We start from the raw sequence: 21150 nt of genomic DNA on the forward strand, positions 1-21150 counted from the left end.
GTAAGGGGCTCAGGAGCATATCTCCTTTTATGCTTATTCATTCGGATGTATGGACTAGCCCAGTGGTGTCAATGAATGGGAAGAAGTATTTTGCTACCTTTATTGACTGCTATTCTCGCATGACTTGGATTTACTTGATGTGTCACAAGGATGAGGTGTTTAGCTGTTTTCAGAACTTCCATGCTCTTGTAAAGAACCAATTTCAGGTACAGGTCAAGGTGCTCAGGACGGACAATGGAACGGAGTATGTGAACAACATTTTTGGGGCTTTCATGGCTGACCATGGGATTCTTCATCAAACTTCATGTCCGGACACCCCCCTCAGAATGGAGTGGCCGAACGAAAGAATCGTCATGTTCTTGAGGTTGCTCGGTCGTTGATGTTTACCATGAATGTGCCTAAGTTCTTGTGGGATGATGCAGTTATGACAGCCACATACTTGATCAACCGGACACCTTCCAGGATACTTGGCATGAAATCTCCATCTGAGTTGCTCATTAGAGATAATAAGTTTGTTGTTCCGCCAAAGTTGTTTGGCAGTACCTGCTTTGTTCGTGATCACCGACCATCTGTTGGCAAGCTTGATCCTCGGGCAGTGAAGTGTGTCTTTTTGGGATACTCGTCTAGTCAGCAGGGGTATAAATGTTGGTGTCCCTCTGAAAAATGCAGGTTTGTAAGTATGGACGTTACATTCAGGGAGTCTGAGCCATTCTATGGTGAGCCGACTGATCTCAGTCTGCTGTTTGCAGAGCTTGACCACCTACACCCTGTGCATGATGGTCAAGAGGGGGAGAAGGATGTGTCTCATACTCACGGGGATTCTGTGGACATTAACGCTGATAATGATGTGCAGGCTCAAGTTCAACCAATAGTGGGTACAATTCCGGTTAGTACCATCACTGATGATGATGTGCAGGCTCATGTCGAGCCAACTGTCGATACACTTAAGATTGGTGCTCTCCAGGTTCCTGTTCGGGATCGATGGCAGACGAATACCCTGGTGTACTCTCGACGGCAACCACAAGTGCAGGGGGAGCAGCAAGGCAGGGAGGCAAGAGTGCAGGGGGAGCAGCAAGGCAGTGAGGCAAGAGTGCAGGGGGAGCAGCAAGGCAGTGAGGCAAGCTCATCTGACACAGTGGAGCTGCCATTGCGTTGCGAAAACCTACACGTGAAGCCGCAAGGAAGGGTGAGGTAGCAAGGAAGGCTCTGCCAAAGGATGATGCTTGTGATGACCTTGATAATGGCAATTTTGTGTCTTACAAGGCTTTGTCACCTTCATATAAGGCGTTTGTTGCCTCTGTGCAAACTGTGTCTATCCCTAAGGATTGGAAGGCTGCAAAGCAAGATCCGAAGTGGCGTGAATCGATGATAGAGGAGTTAGAAGCATTGAAAAAAAACAAGACATGGGTGCTAACCACATTGCCGGTAGGAAAGAAAGCAGTGAGTTGCAAGTGGATTTTTACTGTGAAGCAGAATCCTGAGGGCAAGGTGGAACGGTATAAGGCTAGATTGGTCGTCAGAGGATATAGTCAAACTTATGGAATTGACTATGATGAGACATTTGCTCCAGTTGCAAAGATGAACACAGTACGGGTATTGGTCTCGTGTGCTGCAAACTTTGGGTGGAAATTGCACCAGTTAGATGTCAAGAATGCCTTCTTACATGGTGACTTGAAAGAAGAGGTATACATGGAGATACCGCCCGGTTTTGGCACAGAACAGACTACGGGGAAGGTATGCAGGCTGAAGAAATCCTTGTATGGTCTGAAGCAATCGCCGAGGGCATGGTTTGATAGGTTCAGACGAGCTGTTTGGAATATGGGGTATGGCCAATGTAATGGTGATCGCACGGTGTTTTATAGACACATTGATAAGAAGATCACCATTGTTGCAGTGTATGTTGATGATATCATCATCACCGGAGATGATGAGGAGGAAATAAAGAGAGTGAAGGGGTGTCTGAGCAAGGAGTTTGAGGTAAAAGACTTGGGAAATCTAAAGTACTTCCTTGGCATAGAAGTGGCTCGGACAAAGAAGGGAATATCTTTGTGCCAACGAAAATACACCTTGGATCTTTTGAGTGACATGGGCATGATGGGATGTCATGCAGCCCCTACTCCGATTGAACAAAATCATCAAATAACAGCACAATCAGGTGAGCTAGTGAATAAGGAAGATTATCAGAAGCTGGTTGGAAGGTTATTGTACTTGTGTCATGCCAGACCTGACATTACGTATGTCGTGGGGGTGGTGAGCAGATACATGCATGAACCAAGGAGTGGGCATCTTAATATTGTTCACAGAATCCTGAGATACTTGAAGGGGACTCCGGGTAAAGGGTTGTGGTTTGCGAAGAGTGGACATCTTGAGGTGGATGGCTATAGTGACTCTGATTGGGCTAGCTGTCAAGATGATAGACGATCAACTTCAGGCTACTATGTGTTTGTGGGAGGAAATTTGGTGTCATGGAGAAGCAAGAAATAGACTATTGTGTCTAGATCAACAGCAGAAGCTGAATATAGAGCATTATCTCAAGGGTTGTGTGATATGCTCTGGGTGAAGCACCTACTATGCGAGTTGAAACTTTTGAGGAAGGGACCCTTAAGAGTGTGGTGTGACAATCAGTCAGCTATAGCCATTGCTAATAACCCAGTTCAACATGATAGGACGAAGCATGTGGAAATTGATCGCTTCTTCATTAAAGAGAAACTAGATGATGGGATCATCAGCCTTACTCATGTCAGCTCTGGGCAGCAGTTTGCAGATTGCTTGACAAAGGGACTGGGAACAAAGGACTGTAACTTGGCGTGTGACAAGATGGGGATGATAGATATCTACCACCCATCTTGAGGGGGAGTGTTGAACCGGTATGGGCCCTAGCCCATCAAGATCTGTCTCTTGGGCCCAAGCCCATGAGAGGTGCTGACCTAGAAGAAGAGCCCCTCTTCCCTTCTCCCGTGTGAGCCGCCACATCTTAGACACATACTCACACAGGAAACAAGACAGGAAGCGAGGCTGCTGTATGAAGGTACCCATCTCCCGATTCAACACAAACAACTCAATTATAAACTTACCTGGGTCTGGAACTCTCGCTCTATTAATCTACCAAATTCAGCTTCCTCCTCTGCTACCATATTCAATATTTTAATCTCTCTCCAGCAGTTGTGTTAAGTCCATTATCAGACCCTCAACCTGAAGAATGCATCAAACACTGTTATGTGCTTCCTCGTTGACCCTAACCTTCTTAAGAGAAGCAGTATACTGAATTAATCAAGCACATGTTATGTTTAGTGTTTTCACAGCAAGCCATACACAAAGAGGAAGCACGGTATAATAGTAGGCATGCTTGAACACTTAATAATTTAGCAAGAACATGATTTATTAATCGTAAATAATTTTCTTTATCCATGTAATCTACAGTATGTCTTGAACTGCAGTGCAAAAAGCCTCTCCACATATCCTGAAACAAAGCATCATCAACAAACATTAGTAAAATCCTACCCATCCAAATTTAACCGTTGACAATATCTAGCGCTTAGTTGTTAAATAGGTAAAAAAAACAACTTGGCTAAGCCCCCAGCGGTGCTGGTCTGCATACCAAGAAGATGGTGTAGCACTTGAGGCCGCCGTCCATGTCGGCGTTCAAAGTCAGACATTGGTTCGCGCATTGTAGCCACATCAAGGATAAGCAGGCCGGCCACAAAGTCCGTGGCAGTGGTCGTGGGCATAATAAGTTCCGGAAACAAATTAAACGGATAGATCAAAAAATATACATGCCAACAGAGCTCTTTGCGTGTTCCATGAGAACAACAATACTGAATTTGTTTCTTTTAGCAAGCCCAGCAGTAGTAGCAAGAAGTTCCACATATATATAATCCACATCTAATTCCTAGTGAAGTCACTTCTACCTAATCACTTAAAAGGTAAGATAGTAAGAAAAGGTGAAGCAAAAGAAAAGCACAGAAAAATTAAACATGCAGATTGATTACCTAAAGGATGCAACGTATCTAAAAGTTTGTTGCCTATGCAATTTCTCCATTCTAATTTAGAGGCTTGCTTGAGTTTGGGGAGAAATAGCTTAAAACGTGGACTTTTTGGGTTGGATAAAGACCTAAAGTATTGACTTCTCATGATTTAGCTGTGTCAGTGTAACACCCCGGATATGATTTACCCAATATGTACTTCAACTCTTGCCGTTTCCGGCGCTAAGTTATTTTATTTTCTCGGGTTTGGGTTTTTGTCTCCGTGTGTTGTTATCGTTGTCATGCATCTCATATCATATCATCATGTGCATTGCATTTGCATACGTGTTCATCTCATGCATTCAAGCATTTTCCCCGTTGTCCGTTTTGCATTCCGGCGCTTCGTTCTCCTCCGTTGGTCATTTCTACCTTTCTTTCATGTGTGGGGTTTAAACATTTCCGGATTGGACCGAGACTTGCCAAGCAGCCTTGGTTTACTACCGGTAGACCGCCTGTCAAGTTTCGTACCATTTGGACTTCGTTTGATGCTCCAACGGTTAACCGAGGGACCAAAAAGGCCTCATGTGTGTTGCAGCCCAACACCCCTCCAAGTTGGCCCAAAACCCACCAAAACCCTCTCCATCATCTATAGCGTTCGATCACGATCGCGTGGCCGAAAACCGCACCTCATTTGGACTCTCCTAGCTCCCTCTATGCCTATATAAAGACCCCTCCTCGAAAATCCCGGATCCCCTCTTCCAAACCCTAGCCCCGCTCCATCCGCACGGTTGGACAACGTCCGGACCGCACCGGACATCCCGCCGCCGCCTACCAGCGACCGCCACGTGGCGGGTGCACGCCCACATCGCCGCCACACCGCCGCAGCCCGCCCGGCCCGCGGGAGGCCCTCCCGGGCCCAGCCGCCAGCGCCGCCCCGCGCCTCGTCTTCTACCTCCGCCGCCGTCCGACGACGCTTCGCCGCCTCGCCGTCCCATCGCCGGCGGCCGCCATGCACCATCGCCGGCCGCTGCCACCGAACCTCGCCGCCGCCACGGGAGCTCGCCGGAGCCGCCTCCCCGCGCCTCCTTGCCTCCCCTCCAACCAGATCCGGGCAGGGACCGGCCCGATCCGGCCATCCCTCGACGACCCTGGCCACCACCTGCCTCGCCGGAGTGCGTGCGCCGCCGCCTCGGTTCCCGTGCCCTAGATCTGGATCCTATGCACTCGGTTGACTTCTCCCTCTCTCTCTCTCTCTCTTATTTTTTTGCATTATTCACAACATCGTAACTCCACATCCGTAGCTCCATTTTGGGCATATAGCATATCAAAATGTTCGTCTCAGAGAGTACATAATTTCATCCCATTGCATCATTTTCATTTGAGTTCATCTTGATTCCCGAAATGCTGTTATAAGAATGCTATTTGAGATAATTGTCAGATCTGCTGCTCCAATTAGATATTTGTCATTTTTGCCATGATTATTGTGTGCATGATATGCCCCTGAGCTCTTCATGAGTTTTGTTACATGTTTTGCCATCTATCTGAGGTGCAACCCATGTATTTTTGTTATGTGTGTGGTGACTAGCACAAGCTTACAAAGTGGAGCATTCGTTAATGCTAATTTCAGGGACTTAGCATTTCCACTAAGTCCTTGGCCTGTTTATCTCAATATGTCATATGTTCATGTTGTTTCCTAGTGATCCGTGCCTCTTTTGAGGATGATCGGTAAGTATGTTTTGTTAATCTTGTAGTGCTCTATCAATCCATGTCTTTGTTTGCAATTATGGAGCACCCTAGCTTGAGTCAATCGAGCTCTACTTTTGTCATTTCGTGAATCTGGGCAGATTGTCTACTTGTTAGCGATTTTGGCGAGGATGTTGTAATTGATCCGTGCATGCTATGCTATTGTTCTTGCCATGTATAGCTTGTATAATGTATATTCTTGATGGGTGTATGCTTAGATTGTCATGACTTGCTCTTTAGTGAGTGCATCGAGCTCGTAAACATGCCTACTTGATATCTGATTTTGCACGTTCCAGTTTTCATTAAGTCTGAGAACTGATTATGTTTTTGCCATGTTCACATGCTTGCAAATGTATTTTCTGATCCCTTTTGGCTCAAGGTCACTAAGGGACTTTTGTTAAGCTCTTTGAGTAGCCCCATGACATGCTTTACTTTGCCATGTTCAGGTCCTGCAGCATATAGTTTTCATGCTCCGAAGTGTGCTACCTGATCTGAAATTCCAGGCAAGTGTTAATTTCACTAAGTCTAAAATCTGTTTGTCAAATGCATTTTTGTCATGCTTGTTTGAACCTGTTAATGGATGAATTGGCCGTAGCTCAGTGTTCATCTTTTGTTAAGCATCATGAATAGATCCCTGCCATGTATTTTGATGCCATGTTTGGGTGCTGTAGCATGTTCATCTTGTTACATTTAGATGGCTACTTGCTGTAAATCGCAGAACGTGGTCATATTTGAATTGCTTGCCATTTCCAAACCGTAACTCCGATTCCGGCGTTCTTTATATAGTTTTCAAGCGATTTCATCTCATCTTTACAGTGGCACACTTGGATTTCCAGGTTGAGGCCAGGTTCATGCATTCCTTGTCAAATCTTGCATATGCATCACATATTGCATCCCGCATAGCATACCATCTTCGCATCATGTTGTTTGAGTTTGCACGTGGTTGATTGTGTCCTTGTTGCTTGTTTGTCTTGTTTGGGTAGAGCCGGGAGACGAGTTCGATAACGAGGAGCCCGTTGAGTTTGCTTTCGAGGATCCAGTCAACTCTGACAACTTTGCAGGCAAGATGATCATACCCTCGAAATCACTACTATCTTTGCTTCACTAGATGCTCGCTCTTTTGTTATGCCTATGCTACGATGCCTACCACTTGCTTATCATGCCTCCCAAATTGCCATCTTCAACCTCTAACCCACCATGTCCTAGCAAACCGTTGATTGGCTATGTTACCGCTTTGCTCAGCCCCTCTTATAGCGTTGCTAGTTGCAGGTGAAGATTGGAGACCGTTCCTTGTTGGAACATTATTTACTTGTTGGGATATCATTATATTATCTTGTTATCCTAATGCATCTATATACTTGGTAAAGGGTGGAAGGCTCGGCCTCTCGCCTAGTGTTTTGTTCCACTCTTGCCGCCCTAGTTTCCGTCATATCGGTGTTATGTTCCCGGATTTTTGCGTTCCTTACGCGGTTGGGTGATAATGGGAACCCCTTGATAGTTCGCCTTGATTAAAACTTTTCCAGCAATGCCCAACCTTGGTTTTACCATTTGCCACCTAGCCTCTTTTTGTTGGAAATATGCCCTAGAGGCAATAATAAATTGATTATTATTATATTTCCTTGTTCATGATAATCGTTTATTATCCATGCTAGAATTGTATTGATAGGAAACTCAAATACATGTGTGGATACATAGACAACACCATGTCCCTAGTAAGCCTCTAGTTGACTAGCTCGTTGATCAATAGATGGTTATGTTTCCTAATCATGGACATTGGATGTCGTTGATAACGGGATCACATCATTAGGAGAATGATGTGATGGACAAGACCCAATCCTAAGCCTAGCACAAGATCGTGTAGTTCGTATGCTAAAGCTTTTCTAATGTCAAGTATCATTTCCTTAGACCATGAGATTGTGCAACTCCCGGGATACCGTAGGAGTGCTTTGGGTGTACCAAACGTCACAACGTAACTGGGTGACTATAAAGGTGCACTACGTATCTCCGAAAGTGTCTGTTAGGTTGGCACGAATCGAGACTGGGATTTGTCACTCCGTGTAAACGGAGAGGTATCTCTGGGCCCACTCGGTAGGACATCATCATAATGTGCACAATGTGATCAAGGAGTTGATCACGGGATGATGTGTTACGGAACGAGTAAAGAGACTTGCCGGTAACGAGATTGAACAAGGTATCGGGATACCGACGATCGAATCTCGGGCAAGTATCGTACCGATAGACAAAGGGAATTGTATACGGGATTGATTAAGTCCTTGACATCGTGGTTCATCTGATGAGATCATCGTGGAACATGTGGGAGCCAACATGGGTATCCAGATCCCGCTGTTGGTTATTGACCGGAGAACGTCTCGTTCATGTCTGCATGTCTCCCGAACCCGTAGGGTCTACACACTTAAGGTTCGAGTGACGCTAGGGTTATAGAGATATTAGTATGGTAACCCGAGTTGTTCGGAGTCCCGGATGAGATCCCGGACGTCACGAGGAGTTCCGGAATGGTCCGGAGGTAAAGATTATATATATAGGAAGTGCTATTTGGCCGGAAGTTTCGGGGTCATCGGTATTGTACCGGGACCACCGGAGAGGGTCCCGGGGGTCCACCGGGGGGCCACCTGCCCCGGGGCACATGGGCTGTAGGGAGTGTTCCTTGGCCTACATGGGCCAAGGGCACCAGCCCCACTAAGGCCCATGCGCCTAAGAGAGAGAGGGGGCAAACCCTAATGGGATATGGGCCTTAGGGCCCATATTGGTGCGCCTCCCTCTCCCATCCCCTCTTGGCCGCCCCCTTGCCTCCCCATCTAGGGCTGCCGCCCCCCCTAGGGGTGGGAACCCTAGAGGGGGCGCAGCCCCTCCCCTTCCCTATATATATTGAGGCATTGGGCTGCCCAGAACACACGCGATTCGATCTCTCGTTGGTGCAGCCCTGCATCTCTCTCTCCCTCCTCTTCTGTGGTGCTTGGCGAAGCCCTGCAGGATTGCCACGCTCCTCCATCACCACCACGCCGTTGTGCTGCTGCTGGATGGAGTCTTCCTCAACTTCTCCCTCTCTCCTTGCTGGATCAAGGCGTGGGAGACGTCACCGGGCTGCACGTGTGTTGAACGCGGAGGTGCCATGCGTTCGGCACTTGGTCATCGGTGATTTGAATCACGACGAGTACGACTCCATCAACCCCGTTCACTTGAACGCTTCCGCTTAGCGATCTACAAGGGTATGTAGATGCACTCTCCTTCCCCTCGTTGCTAGTCTCTCCATAGATAGATCTTGGTGACACGTAGGAAAATTTTGAATTTCTGCTACGTTCCCCAACGGTGGCATCATGAGCTAGGTCTATCGTAGTTTCTATGCACGAGTAGAACACAAAGTAGTTGTGGGCGTTGATTTTGTTCAATATGCTTGCCGTTACTAGTCTTATCTTGATTCGGCGGCATCGTGGGATGAAGCGGCCCGGACCAACCTTACACGTATGCTTACGTGAGACTGGTTCCACCGACTGACATGCACTAGATGCATAAGGTGGCTAGCGGGTGTCTGTCTCTCCTACTTTAGTCGGATCGGATTCGATGAAAAGGGTCCTTATGAAGGGTAAATAGCAATTGGCATATCACGTTGTGGTCTTTGCGTAGGTAAGAAACGTTCTTGCTAGAAACCCATAGCAGCCACGTAAAACATGCAAACAACAATTAGAGGACGTCTAACTTGTTTTTGCAGGGTATGCTATGTGATGTGATATGGCCAAAAGGATGTGATGAATGATATATGTGATGTATGAGATTGATCATGTTCTTGTAATAGGAATCACGACTTGCATGTCGATGAGTATGACAACCGGCAGGAGCCATAGGAGTTGTCTTAATTTATTTATGACCTGCGTGTCAACATAAACGTCATGTAATTACTTTACTTTATTGCTAACCGTTAGCTGTAGTAGTAGAAGTAATAGATGACGTGACAACTTCAAGAAGACACGATGATGGAGATCATGATGATGGAGATCATGGTGTCATGCCGGTGACAATGATGATCATGGAGCCCCAAGATGGAGATCAAAGGAGCTATATGATATTGGCCATATCATGTCACTATTATTTGATTGCATGTGATGTTTATCATGTTTATACATCTTATTTGCTTAGAACGACGGTAGTAAATAAGATGATCCCTCATTAAAATTTCAAGAAGTGTTCTCCCCTAACTGTGCACCGTTGCTACAGTTCGTCGTTTCGAAGCACGCCGTGATGATCGGGTGTGATAGATCCTTACGTTCACATACAACGGGTGTAAGACAGTTTTACACATGCAAAACACTTAGGGTTAACTTGACGAGCCTAGCATGTGTATAGACATGGCCTCGGAACACAGAAGACCGAAAGGTCGAGCATGAGTCGTATGGTAGATACGATCAACATGAAGATGTTCACCGACGTTGACTAGTCCGTCTCACGTGATGATCGGACATGGCCTAGTTGACTCGGATCATGTAATCACTTAGATGACTAGAGGGGTGTCTATCTGAGTGGGAGTTCATAAGATGAACTTAATTATCCTGAACATAGTCAAAAGGTCTTCGCAAATTATGTCGTAGCTCGCGCTTCAGTTCTACTGTTTAGATATGTTCCTAGAGAAAATTTAGTTGAAAGTTGATAGTAGCAATTATGCGGACTAGGTCCGTAAATTGAGGATTGTCCTCATTTCTTCTTAGAAGGCTTACGTCCTTAATGCACCGCTCAGTGTGCTGAACCTCGAACGTCGTCTGTGGATGTTGCGAACATCTGACATACGCATTTGATAACTACGTGATAGTTCAGTTAAACGGTTTAGAGTTGAGGCACCGAAGATGTTTGGAACGTCGCGAAACATATGAGATGTTTCGAGGACTGAAATTGGGATTTCAGGCTCGTGCCCACGTCAAGAGGTATAAGACCTCCGACGATTTTCTTAGCCTGCAAACTAAGGGAGAAAAGCTCAATTGTTGAGCTTGTGCTCAGATTGTTTGAGTACAACAATCATTTGAATCAAGTGGGAGTTGATCTTCCAGATGAGATAGTGATGTTTCTCCGAAGTCATTACCACCAAGCTGCTAGAGCTTCGTGATGAACTATAATATATCAGGGACATATATGATGATCCTTGAGATATTTGCGATGTTTGACACCACAAAAGTAGAAATCAAGAAGGAGCATCAATTGTTGATGGTTGGTGAAACCACTAGTTTCAAGAAGGGCAAGGGCAAGAAGGGATACTTCATGAGACGGCAATTCAGCTGCTGCTCTAGTGAAGAAACCCAAGGTTGAACCCAAACCCGAGACTAAGTGCTTTTGTAATAAGGGGAACAGCCACTGGAGCAGAATTACCCTAAATACTTGGTAGATTAGAAGGCTGGCAAGGTCGATAGAAGTATATTGGATATACATTGTGTTGATGTGTACTTTACTAGTACTCCTAGTAGCACCAGGGTATTAGATACCGGTTTAGTTGCTAAGTGTTAGTAACTCGAAATAAAAGTTACGGAATAAACGGAGACTAGCTAAAGGTGAGATGACGATATGTGTTGGAAGTGTTTCCAATGTTGATATGATCAAGCATCGTACGCTCCCTCTACCATCGAGATTGGTGTTTGCGTTGAGCATAGACATGATTGGATTATGTCTATCGCAATACGAATATTCATTTAAGGAGAATAATGGTTACTCTGTTTATTTGAATAATACCTTCAATGGTCTTACACCTAAAATGAATAGTTTATTGAATCTCGATCGTAGTGATACACATGTTCATGCCAAAAGATATAAGATAGTGATGATAATACCACCTACTTGTGGCACTGCCACGTAAGTCATATCGGTATAAAACGCATGAAGAAGCTCCATGTTGATGGATCTTTGGGCTCACTCGTTTTTGAAAAGTTTGAGGCATGTGAACCATGTCTATTGGTGTATATGCATGAAGAAACTCCATGCAAATGGACCGTTTGGACTCACTTGATTTTGAATCACTTGAGACATGCAAATCATACCACATGGGCAAGATGACTGAAAGCCTCGTTTTTCAGTAAAATGGAACTAGAAAGCAACTTGTTGGAAGTAATACATTTTGATGTGTGCAATCCAATGAGTGCTGAGGCATGTAGTGGATATCGTTATGTTCTTACTTCACAGATGATTTGAGTAGATGTTGAGTATATTTACTTGATGAATCACGAGTCTGAATTATTGAAAGGTTCAAGTAATTTCAGGGTGAAGTTGAAAGATCGTCGTGACAAGAGGATAAAATATCTATGATATGATCATAGAGATGAATATCTGAATTACGAGTTTGGCACAGAATTAAGACATTGTGGAAATTGCTTCACAACTGATACAGCCTGGAACACCATAGTGTGATGGTATGTCCGAACATCATAACTGCACCCTATTGGATATGATGCATACCATGATGTCTCTTATCGAATTACCACAATAGTTTATGGGTTAAGCATTAGAGACAACCACATTCACTTTAAATAGGGCCCCACGTAATTCCGATGAGATGACACCGTATGAACTATGGTTTAGAGAAACCTAAGCTGTCATTTCTTAAAAGTTTGGGACTGCGACGCTTGTGTGAAAAAGTTTCAGGCTGATAAGCTCGAACCTAAAGCGGATAAATGCATCTTCATAGGACACCCAAAACAGTTGGGTATACCTCCTGCTCAGATCCGAAAGCAATAAAGGATTGTTTCTAGAATCGGGTCCTTTCTCAAGGAAAAGTTTCTCTCGAAAGAATTGAGTGGGAGGATGGTGGAGACTTGATGAGGTTATTGAACCGTCACTTCAACTAGTGTATAGCAGGGCACAAAGAGTTGTTCCTGTGGCACCTACACCAATTGAAGTGGAAGCTTATGATATTGATCATGAGACTTCGGATCAAGTCACTCCCAAACCTCGTGGGATGACAAGGATGCGTACTACTTCAGAGTGGTACGTAATCCTGTCTTGGAAGTCATGTTGCTAGACAACAATGAACCTACGAGCTATGGAGAAGCGATGGTGGGCCTGGATTCCGATAAATGGCTTGAGGCCATATAATCCGAGAGAGGATCCATGTATGAAAACAAAGTGTAGACTTTGGAAGAACTACTTGATGGTCGTAAGGCTGTTGAGTGTAGATGGATTTTAAAAGGAAGACGGACAATGATGGTAAATGTCACCATTAAGAAAGCTCGACTTGTTGTTAAGATGTTTTCTGACAAGTTCAAGGAGTTGACTACGGTGAGATTTTCTCACTCGTAGCGATGCTAAGAGTCTGTTGGAATTATATTAGCGATTACTGCATCTTGCAGATAGGATGTCAAACATTGTTTCCTCGACGATTTTCTTGAGGAAAGGTTGTATGTGATACAACCGGAAGGTTTTGTCAATCCTGAAAGATCCTAATAAGTATGCAAAGCTCCAGCAATCCTTCCAAGGACTGGAGTAAGCATCTCGGAGTTGGAATGTATGCTTTGATGAGATGATCAAATATTTTGGTGTATACAAAGTTTATGAGAAACTAGTATTTCCAAAGAAGTGAGTGGGAGCACTATAGAATTTTTGATAAGTATATGTTGTTGACATATTGTTGATCAGAAGTGACGTAGAATTTCTGGAAAGCATATAGGGTTATTTGGAAAGTGTTTTTCAATGGAAAGCCTGGATTAAGCTACTTGAACATTGAGCATCAAGATCTATAAGGATAGATCAAAACGCTTAATGGTACTTTCAAATGAGCACATACCTTGACATGATCTTGAAGGTGTTCAAGATGGATCAGTCAAAGAAGGAGTTCTTGCCTGAGTTGTAAGGTATGAAGTTAAGACTTAAAGCTCGACCACGGCAGAATAGAGAGAAAGGATGAAGGTCGTCCCCTGTGCTTAAGGCATAGGCTCTACAGTATGCTATGCTGTGTACCGCACCTGAAGTGTGCCTTGCCATGAGTCAGTCAAGGGGTACAAGAGTGATCCAAGAACGGATCACAGGACAGTGGTCAAAGTTATCCTTAGTAACTAGTGGGCTAAGGAATTTTCTCGATTATGGAGGTGGTAAAAGAGTTCGTCGTAAAGGGTTACGCCGATGCAAACTTTGACACTAATCCAGATTATTCTGAGTAGTAAACTGGATTCGTATAGTAGAACAGTTATTTGGAATAGCTCCAAATAGAACGTGGTAGCTGCATCTAGGAGATGACATAGAGATTTGTGAAGCACACACGGATCTGAAAGGTTCAGATCCGTTGACTAAAACCTCTCTCACAAGCAACATGATCAAACCCAGAACTCTTTGGGTGTTAGTCGCATGGCGATGTGACCTGTGAGTGTTAATCACATGGCGATGTGAACTAGATTATTGACTCTAGTGCAAGTGGGAGACTGTTGGAAATATGCCCTAGAGGCAATAATAAATTGATTATTATTATATTTCCTTGTTCATGATAATCGTTTATTATCCATGCTAGAATTGTATTGATAGGAAACTCAAATACATGTGTGGATACATAGACAACACCATGTCCCTAGTAAGCCTCTAGTTGACTAGCTCGTTGATCAATAGATGGTTATGTTTCCTAATCATGGACATTGGATGTCGTTGATAACGGGATCACATCATTAGGAGAATGATGTGATGGACAAGACCCAATCCTAAGCCTAGCACAAGATCGTGTAGTTCGTATGCTAAAGCTTTTCTAATGTCAAGTATCATTTCCTTAGACCATGAGATTGTGCAACTCCCGGATACCGTAGGAGTGCTTTGGGTGTACCAAACGTCACAACGTAACTGGGTGACTATAAAGGTGCACTACAGGTATCTCCGAAAGTGTCTGTTAGGTTGGCACGAATCGAGACTGGGATTTGTCACTCCGTGTAAACGGAGAGGTATCTCTGGGCCCACTCGGTAGGACATCATCATAATGTGCACAATGTGATCAAGGAGTTGATCACGGGATGATGTGTTACGGAACGAGTAAAGAGACTTGCCGGTAACGAGATTGAACAAGGTATCGGGATACCGACGATCGAATCTCGGGCAAGTATCGTACCGATAGACAAAGGGAATTGAATACGGGATTGATTAAGTCCTTGACATCGTGGTTCATCTGATGAGATCATCGTGGAACATGTGGGAGCCAACATGGGTATCCAGATCCCGCTGTTGGTTATTGACCGGAGAACGTCTCGGTCATGTCTGCATGTCTCCCGAACCCGTAGGGTCTACACACTTAAGGTTCGATGACGCTAGGGTTATAAAGGAAGTTTGTATGTGGTTACCGAATGTTGTTCGGAGTCCCGGATGAGATCCCGGACATCACGAGGAGTTCCGGAATGGTCCGGAGGTAAAGATTTATATATGGGAAGTCCTGTTTTGGTCACCGAAAGAGTTTCGGGGTTTATCGGTAACGTACCGGGACCACCGGGAGGGTCCCGGGGGTCCACCAAGTGGGCCCACCAGCCCCGGGGGGCCACATGGGCTGTAGGGAGTGTTCCTTGGCCTACATGGGCCAAGAGCACCAGCCCCACTAAGGCCCATGCGCCTAAGAGAGAGAGAGGGGGCAAACCCTAATGGGATATGGGCCTTAGGGCCCATATTGGTGCGCCTCCCTCTCCCATCCCCTCTTGGCCACCCCCTTGCCTCCCCATCTAGGGCTGCCGCCCCCCCTAGGGGTGGGAACCCTAGAGGGGGCGCAGCCCCTCCCCTTCCCTATATATATTGAGGCATTGGGCTGCCCAGAACACACGCGATTCGATCTCTCGTTGGTGCAGCCCTGCATCTCTCTCTCCCTCCTCTTCTGTGGTGCTTAGCGAAGCCCTACAGGATTGCCACGCTCCTCCATCACCACCACGCCGTTGTGCTGCTGCTGGATGGAGTCTTCCTCAACTTCTCCCTCTCTCCTTGCTGGATCAAGGCGTGGGAGACGTCACCGGGCTGCACGTGTGTTGAACGCGGAGGTGCCGTGCGTTCGGCACTTGGTCATCGGTGATTTGAATCACGACGAGTACGACTCCATCAACCCCGTTCACTTGAACGCTTCCGCTTAGCGATCTACAAGGGTATGTAGATGCACTCTCCTTCCCCTCGTTGCTAGTCTCTCCATAGATAGATCTTGGTGACACGTAGGAATTTTGAATTTCTGCTACATTCCCTAACACTTTTTCCCTTGGGTTTCCGGAGCCCGAGGGTCATCTTATTTAACCCCCCCCCCCGGGCCAGTGCTCCTCTGAGTGTTGGTCCAACCGAGCGATGTCCGGGACTACCAGGGGCAACTCTGGGTTGGCCTACCCGACGTCTGGCTCATCTGAGTGTGCCCTGAGAACGAGATATGTGCAGCTCCTATCGGGATTTGTCGGCACATTCGGGCGGTGTTGCTGGATTTGTTTTAACTTGTCGAAGTGTCTTGTAGAACCGGGATACCGAGTCTGATCGGAATGTCTCGGGAGGAGGTCTATTCCTTCGTTGACCGTGAGAGCTTGTCATAGGCTAAGTTGGGACTCCCCTGCAGGGATTTGAACTTTCGAAAGCCGTGCCCGCGGTTATGGGCAGATGGGAATTTGTTAATGTCCGGTTGTAGATAACTTGAACCTTAACTTAATTAAAATGAATCAACTGAGTGAGTTACCGTGATGGTCTCTTCTCGGCGGAGTCCGGGAAGTGAACACGGTGTTGGAGTAATGATTGCCGCAGGTTGCCCTCTAGTTATCCGTTCGCGCTTTGCCTTCTCTTCTCGCTCTCTTTTGCGAACAGGTTAGCCACCATATATGCTAGACACTTGCTGCAGCTCCACATATTTTACCTTGCCTTACCTATAAGCTTAAATAGTCTTGATCGTGAGTGTGCGAGATTGCTGAGTCTCTGTGGCTCATAGATTACTTCCAAACCAGATGCAGGGCGTGATGATTCCGTTCCAGATGACGCGCTTGAGCTCAAGTGGGAGTTCGACGAGGACTCACGCCGTTACTATGTGTCTTTCCCTGATGATCAGTAGTGGTGCCCAGTTGGGGTGATCGGGACCGTGTCGCATGTTGGGTTTATCTTTCATTTTGGCGCCGTAGTCGGACCATGAGTGTTTGAATGTTGTAATGCTATTTATGTACTTTGATTGACGTGGTGAGTGTAAGCTAACTATGTATCTCCCCTTTTATTATCTATATTACATGGGATGTTGTGAAGATTTCCTAACTTGCGGCATTGCTTTTAATGCGGTTATGCCTCTAAGTCGTGCCTCGACACGTGGGAGCTATAGCCGCATCGAGGGCGTTACAGTCAGTAAGTTATTCTTGCTCAACCCCTAGGTAGGTGTTTCTCTTTCTAATTTGCTTATGATTTGATAAATCGTGTCTCTTCTGAAGGTTGTAGGAACTCCCAGTTACATGTGCCCTGAACTTATTGCTGATATTCCGTATGGCTCCAAGTCTGACATATTTTTGCTAGGCAAGCATTCCTATCTAACATTCAGTTGCATGTCTTGCTCGCTTGTTCTCTTGGCTAAAATTCTGCAATTTTCAGGCTGCTTCATCTATGAGATTACTTCGCTGAAGCATGCATTCAAAGTATTTGGAAGTAGCTATGTTGACATGCTCTTTAAGTTAGAGCTCCTTCTTTCCAGCAAAAATATAAAAGAAAAAAAATACAGCTCCTTTCATCAAAAGTTGCATCTTAGATGATGTTTTTCCTAACAGAATATGTAGACACTGGTAAACAAGATAAACGAGTCTGTTGCCGCTCCTCACGCCACCCACCGGCCACCACCTCATCATGATGCCAGGTGAGGACATCGACCAAGTGCAGCGGCGGAGCCAGACGAGACAGCTCAATGTGTTGGGGTTTAGCAAGGTGCGTACATTAACTAATTAAAAAAAGATTGTAATAAACTCTGATCCTACTGTCGAAACTACTTCCACTGAAAGAGATATATCGTGGGGCGAAACATTAAACTGGAATTAATTATCTTCGATGGTTGCATAATTTCTTAAGAGCAGTAATATATGCCAAAACTTTAGTACTCTTTGCTTCTTCAGATATCAAGCGCTTAACCTGACAGGGTTAACCACAGACTCCTGTAAATATAACTCTGACTACCTTACATGTGCCTACTGAATATTGCTTGAAACTCAGAACGGTACAGAATTTCCTTACATTTTGGAGTGTGTGAAGTGGTTGTACAGTGTCATCTGTAAGGAAGTCAGCTTGCAGCACACTACTTCAACAATCTATACATAAGCAGGGTTAAGTAAAGTAGATGAGGCACAATTATATAATGTAAAAAGAAGGAAGAATCACTATAAAAGACAAAATGGATAGCAGGTACACAATTCTTTTTGTGTTTTCTGATAGTGCGATGAACATATCTGGCCAAATATACACCGGACAGGACATACCTTTGGTGGCAAGTGATTGGACAGCAGGGCATTCGTTCGTCTCAATATAAACTGAATATCATTGAGAAGCCATCAGAAGAATTCAGAAGGTAATTAAGCTAGAGCCCATAAAATTGGAAGAAAATGCATCCAAACAATTCTAGAGGAGATTATCATAACATAAATGTGGACAATAAAGTTGTAAAAAATTATGTAGTGCAGAGTGCAGACAACCTTCTTCAGAGGAAAAGGGCTTGCCTGATTTACTTTTGCACTAAGCTCTCCAGATCTCTCGGATTCCAACTTCTTTTCTTCTGCAGTTGCTATGGGTTCTCTTCCACTGCCATTCACCGGCAAGGAGTCACAAAAACTCAGCGAGGAGTCACAATGGGTTGCTGCGTGGAGGCATCCAACTGCCATTCACCGGCAAGGAGTCACAAAAACTCAGCGAGGAAGGGGTTTGCGTGGTATGTCACCTTAGTGAGGCTGCTGCTGCAGACGAGAAAAATACGCACCCATGCTGTTCCTCCTCCAGCGCGGGTCCTCGCCCTCCTCCGCCACGGTGGAGACCATCGTTCCCCTTGTCTCTCGTTCGCCGCGTCGCTAGCGGAGGAGGCGCCGGCGGTGGCGGTGTGGGATCTGGGATCTCAAGGGGATGGAGAGACGATGGCGGCGCAGCGATCTCGAGGGCATCGAGAGACCACGGCGGCGGCGCCGCTTACTCGAGGGGATCAAGAGGACGGTGGCGGCGACGGGAGGGGATCGAGAGGACGACGGCGGCGGCGGGAGGGGATGGAGAGGAACGGCGTTCCTCCTGTGGGGTGGTTTTCTTGGAGGTGCGTGCGTGGGGTGGGGTGAGGTGGGGTGGGGAGATGACGAAAAAAACCAGCGAAAAAAAAACTCGTTTTTGATGGGACGAAAATTGACCGGCGGAGACTACCAACTACTCCATTAGGAATAGAGATACTTGGGGCATCAGCTCACCAAGCCCGCAAAAAATAACAGCACACATGGTCACGTACATACACACACGGCTGTAGATATGTTGTTCTTTTTGGAAATGGAATGTCATAATTATGCGTACAAAAATTAAAGCTGAACAAATATAGTTCAATTGCACGTGGCATTTTATTTTATCATAATATTCTCAATGGCTATGGAATCACATTATTACTGACCGTGTAATATGAATATTATTAAATTGTAAGTTGATTTCCATACACCTTTAACACATTTAAACAATGCCCTCGGATTTGCAAGGCCACTTGGCTAGTTGGTTGGAAACTACAAAAAATAAGTAGTTGGAAAAGTTTTAGTGTTTCATTGACATCGCATAAAACTCCTAGGAACATGGGGTGCGACAAATGAAAATTAACAAATCATTGACCGAGGAGCTACGTAACAACAGTGAGCAAGCCATCGTGCCTTCACCTCTAAATTGAAATGATATGTCCGTGAAGGGGAGATATCGCACAAGTGTGGCGGAAGTAATGTACTACTCAACAATGGAATAACCCCAAATGAAGGAGATGTGCAGCGCCCACTTTTTGCACCATACGAGCCAGATAGAATGACCGGAAAAAGGGTCTTGGAAAATTAAATCCACTCAAGGACAAAATATAAGAAATACATAATCTAGGGTTGTGACCCGAACCTATTGACTAAACTTTCATGGTAGATAACAGGACAAAACTTGAAGTAATCCCCAGGCATGCCCACTCTGCAGATGGTCTCCATCGACGCCGTCTTGGGGTCATAGTATCCCAATGACCAGCCCGTGTTGAGCAAAATCCGTCCATCTTTTAGATCAATGACCAAAGGTGTAGTCCACTCAGACGAATACTCAGGCGAGAACTCTTCCAAATCTATATGATATTCCTTTAACCAGAAGCCAACGCCCTTCATCATCCATATGGAGATCACATTCATGGTCTTGTCCGAACAAGCCACGCAAAGCGCACGTTGGAGCTCGAGGATGAAAAGATGCCCGTTGCCATGGCTGCCGCATGGAGGACCTGGGAGAACCTCAAATTCCTCCTTCTCGACATCGAATGTGATGATTTCACAATGTAGAGAAACTGGCCCGAGGTTAGGCTCCACCATCCAGAAAATCTTGCCATCGATGCAGGTGGGCTGGATGTTAGCTACTGGTCTAGGAGGAGCATCTAATGAATGCCATTCTTGTTCTTCCACATACCGCAAGCTGCATTCAAGTTGGTATTCTCGCGTCACGAAGTTCAAGTTCTTCTCTTTGTAGGTCATACGCACTAGAACATGCTCATCATTCTCGCAGTCGTAGCCCAACGCGATGCGACCCGCATAGAAAGTGTCATCGTTGAGATTTTGAAACTCCATTCTCTCGATGTATCCCATGGCATGGCAGGGTTGCACACAAAACTCCGAGAATGGCAGCTCCCCACATTGAGTCCTCGACAAGGCTGGGAACATACCAGACCAGGAACATGCACACGTATATATTAAGCCTCTACCAGTGAAGTCCTTCAAATCCGTATATCGTCCATCGTAGTAATCCGTGATGATCATGACACGAGGGCTTTTTATTCAAGTTTGCATGGACGGCATGTGAGCGAATAAAACGATCGCACTCGACCATTGCGTCGGCATCCACTTGAGGATGTCAAACCATGCTTTGGTCGTCGGTGACGACCAGACCATCTCCTCAATCGTGCGCCCCACGCGCACGACACGACGCTCTCCTCATACAGACCTAGCACTGGCTCACAGTAGTCGTCAAAGCTGCAGCCAATTGCCTCCTCAGGGCAAAATAGGATCTCCGGTGCCCCGGGGTTAGGGACGTCTAGGGTAATTTCATGCCGTTTCCTCCTCTTCTTAATTGAAAAGACATGCATCGCTCCTGTATGCTCTTGAAAAAAAAAAACACGTTGGAAGTGCCTGTACCAAACATAACCTTCCCACTTTTGTTGCCCGTATTTTCTCAATATCCACACATAGTACATGCCATCAGCGTAATCCTTACCACCATAGCAGACACACAAGCAACCATCTAGCTCCGTCATCATTTTGGCCGGGGTATCAACCAA

The sequence above is a fragment of the Triticum urartu genome, chromosome 6 (genome assembly GCF_003073215.2).
Source record: "Triticum urartu cultivar G1812 chromosome 6, Tu2.1, whole genome shotgun sequence".
Lineage (NCBI taxonomy): Eukaryota > Viridiplantae > Streptophyta > Magnoliopsida > Poales > Poaceae > Triticum > Triticum urartu.